The following is a 9742-nucleotide window of genomic DNA, read 5'->3' on the forward strand; positions in this document are numbered from 1 at the left end:
GATCGTGATTTCTTACTAGTTGCTTCATTGGATCACTACTGAAACCAGTTGTGCCTGTTCAGATCCTCCTGAAGCCAATGTCAAGACAGAAGTATAAGAGGTTTATTGGTTGATGCCTATAAAACTTGTGGTACCAAAGAATATAGTATGGGGAAGAGGGAAAAAAAGAGTAACTTTATAGTGGAGAAATCTGATAAATACTATGTCAGCCAAGTGATCAAGATCAATATCAACAATGGTAAGTCATGTTAATAGCATGTATCCTTGATATGATACGATGAAAATGGCATTTTATTTCTGTGGTCTTCTTCCCAAAAATAATGGAATTCCAGTCAAGTCATGAGAAAAATATCAAACAAATCCCAATGAAGGGACATTCCACAAAATACCAATACTTTTTAAAAACTTTCCTTATTTCATCAAAAATAAGGAAAACCCGAGAAACCATCAGAACCAAGATGAGTCTAAACCTAGAGTTAAAACTACTAACTGTAAGATGGTATCCCGAACGGGATCCTGGGACATAAAAAGGACATTAGGTGAAAACCAAAAAAATCCGAATAAGTATGTGCTTTAGCTAATGAACAGGTATCAGTATTGGTTCATTAATTGTGACAAATGTACCACAAGATGTTAATAATAGGGGAAAGTGGCATGAGGTGTGTGGGAACTCTGTAGTATCTTCACAATTTTGATGTAAATCTAAAACTGTTCTAAAATGAGGTTTTTAAGAAAATTTAAAAATGGGACATGAAAATTACATAAAATTCAAATTTTGGTGTTCATAAATAAAGTTTAATTAGAATATGGAAACACACACAAAGGGCTAGGACAGAGCATTAGTAGATCCGGAAAGCCTTCAGACTGGCATGCAGATCTGACACCTTTGAAATTTGTCAGAAAGAGGCTCAGACTGCAATGCAAAAACCCCTCAGCCCACACAAAGCAGGGAGCTACTGTGCAAAAATCCCCTGTGGAGATCTTTTGTTCTAAAAGAAGTATGTGTTGGGCAGCGTGGTCAGAATTTCAATCTAAAAAAACAGAGAGGGACACCTGGGTGGCTCAGCGGTTGAGGAGCTGCCTTCAGCTCAGGTGGTGACCCCGGGGTCAGGGGATAGCCCCCCTCTCCCCCCTCCCCCCCCCATCCTGCTCCCAGCAGGGAGCCTGCTTCTCCCTCTGCCTGTGTCTCTGCCTCTCTCTGTGTGTCTCTCAGGAATAAATAAATAAAATCTTAAAAAAATAAAAATAAAGTAAAATTAAAGCAGAGGAGGAAAACAAATTAATAAATCAGAGGACACAAAATGGAAAATCTCATGCATGTCACCTAAGGAGCACAAAACTTAAGAACGGAGAGACTGATTTCCCATAATGCCTGATTTACAGAAAACTGACATTATTGGAATTTTCTTATTTTATTTCTTTGAGAAAGAGGAGAGAGCGAGGGAGCACAAGCAGGGGGAGCGGCAGACGGAGAGGGAGAAGCAGGCTCCCCGCTGAGCAGGGGGCCCAATGATAGTGGGCTCCATCCTGGGGCCCTGAGATCATGACCTGAGACAAAGGCAGACGCTTAACCAACTGAGCACCCCAGGCATCCCTGAATTAAAGCTTTAGAAAACATTTTTTTCTTAAATTGTATTTTTATTTAAGAAAGCATAGAGTCCTCTGCAGCCTGTAATAAAAATATAGTTGCCCCTGGAACCGCAACTGACGGAATGTGCTAAAAATGCTTTAGCAAAGAAACCGCAAAAAGAAAACAAAGGGGAAAAAAGAACTAGAACATTCAAAGGAAACAGCAAAATTGCTATTGAAACCACCATTTCCTTTGAGTTTATCAAGTTCAAAACCATTTCTTTCTCAGAAGTGAGGAATTAGGCAAAGTGGGTAGTTATGTAGTGTAACGGTTAATTGGGCAAGTCTCAGTGCTATGATTGTGCCGCCTGCATTACTTCTCTGACTGCCTGTATCTTGTATTCCTACCTGCAGACACTTGGATTATGTTCAGAGACCTAACGAGGTACGCTTGTTCCCATATATGACAAGCTTAACTCACGAATGATTAAATCTAGCAGCATTGCACATTAAGTGCTTCACAAACACAAGCATCAATCTATTAATATTTATTTATTTTTGCATGGGTATGAATTTAGAAAGTATATATATCCTGTTTGTACTTAAAATAATTTAAAAAGTTTAACCACGAAATTTTAGGATAAATTGGTTTCAGAAGAGGACTGTTTATTTTTTAATTTTTTAAATAATTTATTTGAGGGAGAGTGAGCGTGCAGGCACATGCGTGGGCAAGCGGGAAGGGGGTGCAGAGGTGGGAGGGGGAGAGGGAGAGGGAGAGAATCCTGAAGCTGACTCCCCTCTGAGTGTGGATCCAGCTCTGGGCTTGATCCCTGACCCGGAGATCATGACCTGATGACCTGAGCTGAAATCAAGAGTAAAGCACTCATCCCAGCCACCCAGGGGCCAGAGAAAAGGACCATTTAAAGCAGATATACTTTAAAGGAAGACCAAAAATTCTAAATAAAATGTGGCAAAATGATTTAAATGTTTTTTTTTTTTTTAAGATGTATTTATTTCAGAGAGTGTGTGCATGTGGGAAGAGGGGCAGAGAGTAAAGGAGAGAAGCAGACTCTCTGCTGAGCATGGAGCCCTACATGGGGTTTGATTTCTCTATCCTGAGATCACGACCTGAGCCAAAATCAAGAGTCAGTCACTTAACTGACTGAGCCACCCAGGTGCCCCTAAATGGAGTTTTATTTAGAAAAATGAAAGTGAAAATTTGGGAATTGAACTTGTCTTTTCTCATATTTAACAAATGTTTAACTGTGAATTGCAACTACAGACTAATTCTTAGAAAATTCTTAGAAAAATAAGATGAAATGAATGTTAACTGAGATCAGCATAATGTTTTAGCAAAGTTATATGATACAAGAAAACAGCATACTTCACATTTGACTTTCAAAATAAAGAGGGCCAAAAAAAAAAAAAAAACAAAAACAGAATAAAGAGGGCCATTTAAAAAAGTAAAGTATGTATAGAGAGGTTGACCAGTGCTCTTCATCAATTTTCTCAAGAATTTTTGTTATACTTTGACACTTAAATTATTCTCCCTTTATGGACTGATGGAGTCATTATTTTAAAATTTGTTCTTCAAATGTTAACTGATTTAATCCTAGTGAGCATTTTATTTGTCGATAGCTTTGGAATAAATTCCTGAAATCCTGAATCTCTTGCAAGAATTGCAACTTCATATTACAATTGATTTTTCTATTGCATTTGCCTTGCATTGCAGGATGTTGACAGCATTGCACGATTAGCAAGGCAACTGCAAAGATGTTGACTCTTCCTGAAAGAATTAGAAGTTAGTGATAATGGAATGGGGGCATTTGAATTGGAAATAATTTTGTGTTAATTTATAAACAGGTTTTTGAGTATGTGTTATGACAGCTTCAGGTGCCCAATGCCACCTTGTAACTGTGGCCACTTGAATATGAATACTTTGATAATGAGCATGTGTATTTTTTGGAAGATGTGTATAATTTAATTGTTATACAAGAATATTTTGGTATGGAATTGATAGAATCTTTCTTTCTTTCTTTCTTTCTTTCTTTCTTTCTTTCTTTCTTTCTTTCTTTCTTTCTTTCGCTGGATACAGTATACTTTATTGACGGCACATGACAAGGGTAGGGCTTCCAAGCCCCTCGGCTTCTTCAGGGGGTCTGGGATGGAAACTGTGGAGGTTGGGAGTTTCTCAGTGTGTTGGGGGGATGAGCTGGGGCAAGGACTCCCCAGTATGAGGGCCTCTCTCTTTCTCTTGCCCTGGCTGGGGCTGCTGGTCCAGGGGCTCTTACTTCCTGGAGGCCACCTGGTCGCTGCAGCCAAGTTCATTGTCATACCAGGAAATGAGCTTGACAGAATGGTCATTGAGAGAGATGCCAACCTCAGCATTAAAGGTGGAAGACTGAGTGTCACTGTTAAGGTGGCAGGAGACAATCTGGCCATTAGAGTAGCCCAGAACACCCTCAAAGGGACCTTCTGATGCCTGCTTCACCATTTTCTTGATGTCATCATATTTGGCAGCTTTCTCCAGGTGGCAGGTCAGATCCACAACTGACACATTGGGGGTGGAGACACGGAAGGCCAGGCCAAGGAGCTTCCTGTTCAGCTCAGGGATGACCTTGCCGCAGCCTTGGCAGCACCAGTAGAAGCAGGAATGATGTTCTGGCAACCCCTCAGCCGTCACGCCACAGCTTCCCAGAAGGGCTGTCCACGGTCTTCTGGGAGGCAGTGCTGGCATGGACCGTGGTCATGAGTCTCTTCACAATGCCGTGGAGTTTTCTTGGATGACATTGCCTGGGGTGCCAAGCAGCTGGTGGTGCAGGAGGCATTGCTGACAATCTTGAGGGAGTTGTCATACTTCTCATGTTTCACACCCATCAGAAACATGGGGGCATCAGCAGAAGGGGCAGAGATGATGATCCTCTTGTCCTTACTCTTCAAGTGAGCCCCAGCTTTCTGCATGGTAGTGAGTGAAGACCCCAGTGGACTCCACAACACACTCAGCACCAGCCTCATCCCATTTGATGTTGGCGGGATATCGCTCCTGGAAGATGGAGATGTGTTTTCCATTGATGACAAGTTTCCCATTCTCAGCCTTGGCTGTGCCATGAAATTTGCCATGGGTAGAACCATACCGGAACATGCAGACTATATAGCTGACGTCAGTGAAGGGGTCATTGATGGTGACAATATCCGCTTTGCCAGAATTAAAAGCATCCCTGGTGACCAGGCGCCCAACATGGCCAAATCCATTTAATCTGATCTTCACCATCATGTCTCAGGGATGTGACTAGCACGGTACCCACAAGATGTGGCTGGCTGTCAAACAGGGGAGAGCAGATAGCCTAGAACCTTCTAATAATGGGGCAACATAGCATTGTCACCAACATCTTTCTTATCCTAATCTCCTATTGATAAGAAACTTGAATTTATAGTTGGCAGAATTATAAAAAAATAAATATTTTTTTTCTGCATTAGTCACTATATTCATACTGCACATTGTATATTTATTTAAAACATCACTAATACAAATATAATGCAAGCCACAATGCAATTTTAAATACTTTTGTAGCTAAATTAACAACGTAAAAAGAAGCAGATGAAATTAATTGTAATAACAATTTGGCGCCTGCCTTTGGCCCAGGGCGCAATCCTGGAGACCCGGGATCGAATCCCACATCGGGCTCCCGGTGCATGGAGCCTGCTTCTCCCTCTGCCTATGTCTCTGCCTCTCTCTCTCTCTCTCTGTGACTATCATAAATAAATTTAAAAAAAAAGTACTAAAGAGATATTTTACATTCTTTGTTTCATACTAAGTATTTAAAATCCTGTGTATCTTTTATACTTAGAACACTATTCAATTTAGGCTAGCTACATTTCAAATGCTCAGTGAGCCCCCTGTGACTAGTGGCTATGACACAAGATAACACAAATTTAAAGACTCAGATCTTGCAAGTGCTCCAACTCTAGAACACATCCTGTCCAATATCCCACCAGGTTTTTGTTTACTTAATCTAATTTGAGGTGGGGATTCTGAAATAGAGGATATATTGACTGGATGTTTGCATCCCCTTCAGATTCTTATGTTGAAGCTCTAACCCCCAATGTGATGGTATTAGGAGGTGGGGCCTTTAGAGACTAATTAAGTTTAGATGAGGTCATGAAGGTGGAGCCCCATGATGGGATTAGTGTCCTTCTAAGAAGAGGAAGAACCCAGAGCTCTCTCTTTCTCTCATTCTCTCGACTAGGTGATGACAGAGTGAGAAGGCAGCCCTGTGCAAGCCAGGAAGAGGCCCTCACCATGAACCAAATCAGCCCACACACAATTGGTGGGATGCCCCGGTCTTCAGAACTGTGAGAAATAAGGTTCTTTTGTTGAAGCCACCCAGTCTGTATTTTGTTACAACAGCCTAAGAGGACAAAGGCAGAGGGAAAGATAGAGGTAATATAATGAAGATAGACTGCTTCTGCCTCACAGTTCAGTGGAAAAGGAAGACATGTATGTAAAGGGAAAAAGGGAACACAGACAAAAGGAGAGTCAGAAAATCCAATAGAAGAGAGGCAACATTTGAGTGGAGTTTGACTCAGAAAGTTGGATGAGATGTATTAGAGTTTTCGGATGAGATGGAGTTTGACAAAGAAAGAAGTAAGAAAATGACACCAGGTCAAAAGGAACAAAAACGCTGGATTCGGAGAAGAACCTGGCTTCTGGTGCCTGCCAAGAAGCTTAATGAAGCTTAATTACAGGAGACCAGCTCCTCAGGGTGGGCTCGTGGCTTGAGGATTGCAAAAGATTTGGATACAACACTGCTCAAAATAAAAAGTGTATCTGATTTAAAATGCTGAGGAACAAAATAACTGTGATGATGCCCATCATCATGGCTTTCTACTTTCTGTAGTTCTACTTAGCAGAAATGAAACCAACACAAATTCTTTGATCAAGGATCTGCTGACCAAACCCACAGGGAGACCCTAAAACAAGAGTATGGAGGATACTGATGTGAAGATGCCTGTGATCCCCGATTGTTGGTATCTAGGCTAGATAGTGAAAAGGAGCAAACAGGTCAGAGTGGAGGGGCTGATGTGTGAGAGAATAAGAGGAGAAGCCTTTGAGTCACCAACAGCATAGACAGCAGATTTAATAGCAGGGACTGTGCCAGCACTTGGGAGGTGGGAGGCAGAAGGTTGTAGGAATTTGGAGATACAGTAATTCCGGTTGGAGTTTGGAAGTAGAGCAACTTTAGCTGTTATGCCCATGTGAATGATTTGTTAAAATCAGTGAAGTAGAGTGGGCTGACGAAGTTTGTACTGGGTGTTAGGTATCCAAACGGAGACAACAGCCATCAGCCATGGCCAAGTCCTCGGGGACTATAGGGGACAGTGAGAATGGAATTCATTGCAAATGGCTGTCGTATACTCACAAAAGGTTGCTGAGGAAAGCTTGTGTGGCAGTGGCAGCAGCAGTAGAAAGCTGGGAAAATTTTGGTCCCAACATCCAAAGAGGCAGGGAATGAGAGCCTTCAGGCCAAGTACTTTGCCAGAGATAAGATGTCATTAGGGCAGAGAGAAGCCACGTAGGGTGAAACAGTGGCCATATCCCAGAAACACAGGGGAGAGCTGATTAAAAGCGCTAACCCTGTCATGGTGTGGGCTGCCAAATGCACGAGGTGTATGCGTCTGTCTTTGGTCCACAGAAGAGAGATGCCCCGTGGTTTAATTCACGTCTTTCAATCACTGTGTACTCTAGCAAATTACTTACCACTGGCCCTCAATTCCCTCCTCAAAATGTAGCTACGCAACCCCTACTTTCCAGCGCCCCAATGCTATGCCACGCCCTGGGAAGCCTGAGGCGGGGGCTCTGTCTTGTGAAGGGACCGGGGTGAACTAGCAGAAGTGAGCCCCCCTCTTCGCGTGAGCGGCCTAGTCTAGAAGGGGACTGCTAGGCCTCCCAGTGTGGCCGGTGAAAGCAGGTGGCAGGTGAAGGCCTGTTGCTGTGGTAACTGCACACCAGCTCTCCCAGCCTCTCCACATGAGAGCTCCTCTCCCTGCGCACACTTTGCAGTTCGTGCAAAGCTCTTTGCTGAGCTCCCGAAAGGCTGGTAGTACCGTTAGACAGCAGGGCAAGCACCCTCTGAAGAGGCCCTGAGGGCCCTCGGTGGAGTGCGCAGTAAGAACCCTCCTGCCTTGTTCAATCTGGGCAGCATCACTCTGCAGGGAAACAGAAAACGGAGCTTCAGCCAGATTTTTATGCTAAAACTGAGTTAACTCCTATTTGGACCCTTACGAAACTAGGAAGTGCAACCAGAGGATGTGAAGCTTCAGTGAATGTTTTTCTCTGAAACATATTTATGCTTGGGAAAGTTTTGAGAAGTATGTATGCATATCTATTGTATATATAGGAAGACAAGTGTAGCAATGTTTAAGAGTTTAGAAACGTATATTACTCAATCCTCATGCTGTCGTCTTTGAGTTCATATTTTTAAAGGTGACTACTCTGCTTAAGGTTGAGCAGAATTGATCCCAGTGCTTATAAATTTCATTAGCGTGTTGTCTTTCTTGTGATACCAAAGGCAAAATTTAGAAGTTCCACTGTGGCTTCCTCTTTTGAAAAACTGTTCCTTGAGGTCTTTGTGACTAAAGCTGAAATCAGGAAGTGATAAACTATAATGTAAGGTGCAAAAGGATAGAAAACAGGAAGTACCTAAATATGTACATTAGCAAGATGCTCTCCTTGATGGGAATTCAGTCCGATGCCTCTAGGTCCTGTTCTTGACTAGGCCTCAACCTTGCCCCCTACCCCCATCCTTGCCGGACCTGCATCGCCCAGCTTTATCAATAATCTTATCAGTTGAGAGTGCTGGGGAGCAGGGGTTCCTGTCTCCTTCAACGTCCTTCTACCTGGACTAAGAATCAAAGTGATATGAGACAGACCAACAGGAGGAAATAAAATTTAATAATGTGTGTGCAGGGAACCCACAAATACATGGAAATTCTAAAGACAGCCAGGCAAAATGAGGTATATACGTCATCTTGAATTAAGGAGAAGAGGGTAGGGGTCTGGGACTTCAGAGGAAAGGAAGGTACTTCACAGGGACTTAAAAAGAGAGCTCTGGTACTTAGATGCTTTTCCTGCATACACATGGGTCACTCAGAGATAATTTACCTCTGCTAATAACCTTTGTTCTGAGAAAGACCCCCAGTTTAGTCTTTTATTTGGTTTAGGGAGGGGCAAAATTTCTCCTGAGTTCATAGGGTCTTGATTACCTTCAGCCCAAAATCATCTTCAGCTTCAAAATAATCTCAAAATAATCCTCCAAAGTCGCCCATCTGGAGGTAGCTTTCCTTTGGCTCCTGTAAGAGAAAATCTCCCTCACCCTTGATATATGATTAACCTCAGTATTTAATCAAATTCCTCACTTTGATATCTGCTCAGTCTGGCCTGCTCTTTATAATTTTCCATCCACCAATGCCCCTCCCCTCAACTCTGTTTCTTGACTGTAAATCCTAAAATGTCTTTATTGTATTCAGAATTGAGCCCAGTTCTATCCTGGCATCTCTTTTCCCCTATTGCAATAGCGTCTGAATAAAATCTATCTTTACTGCTTTAACTAGTGTCTAGGTCTGGTTCTTTTAGACAATATGCACAACCAGGTTCATATATATACATTATTCTAACATTTAGAATGATATATGACATGATGCCCACATGACAGTGTTGGAAGTATAAATTAATACAAGCTCTAAGAGGGTAAATGGACACTCTATATTTGAAATCTTAAAAACTCTCATATCTTGTTATGTAATTGTATTTCAAAAAAGTCAATCCTACTAAATTTGGAATATGGGGGCACCTGGGTTCCTCAGTCAGTTAAGCATCTGCCTTCATCTCATGTCATGATCCCAGGGTCCTGGGATCGAGTCCCACTTCGGCTCCCTGCTTAGTGGAAAGCCTGGTTCTCCCTTCCTCCCACTTCTGCTCTCTCTCTCAAATAAACAAATGAAATCTTAAAAAAAAAATTGGAATAGGTCTTATATATAAATATAATCATAGCAGCATTATTTATGATAAAGAAAAACTGAAGGCAATCTAAATATCCAACAATAATTTGTTTTACCTAAAGTACAAAGCATTAATTTGAGGAAACATTGTACAGCCCTCAAAAATGCTGATGAA

At 42.0% G+C, this 9742-nt stretch overlaps 1 pseudogene; it reads right to left on the bottom strand.

The window, feature by feature from the left end:
• Window positions 1-2853: 2853 nt before the first annotated feature.
• On the bottom strand, window positions 2854-8508 carry LOC111097606 (annotated as a pseudogene).
• Window positions 8509-9742: the final 1234 nt, after the last annotated feature.

Source organism: Canis lupus, chromosome 10 (assembly GCF_011100685.1).
Source record: "Canis lupus familiaris isolate Mischka breed German Shepherd chromosome 10, alternate assembly UU_Cfam_GSD_1.0, whole genome shotgun sequence".
Taxonomy (NCBI): domain Eukaryota; kingdom Metazoa; phylum Chordata; class Mammalia; order Carnivora; family Canidae; genus Canis; species Canis lupus.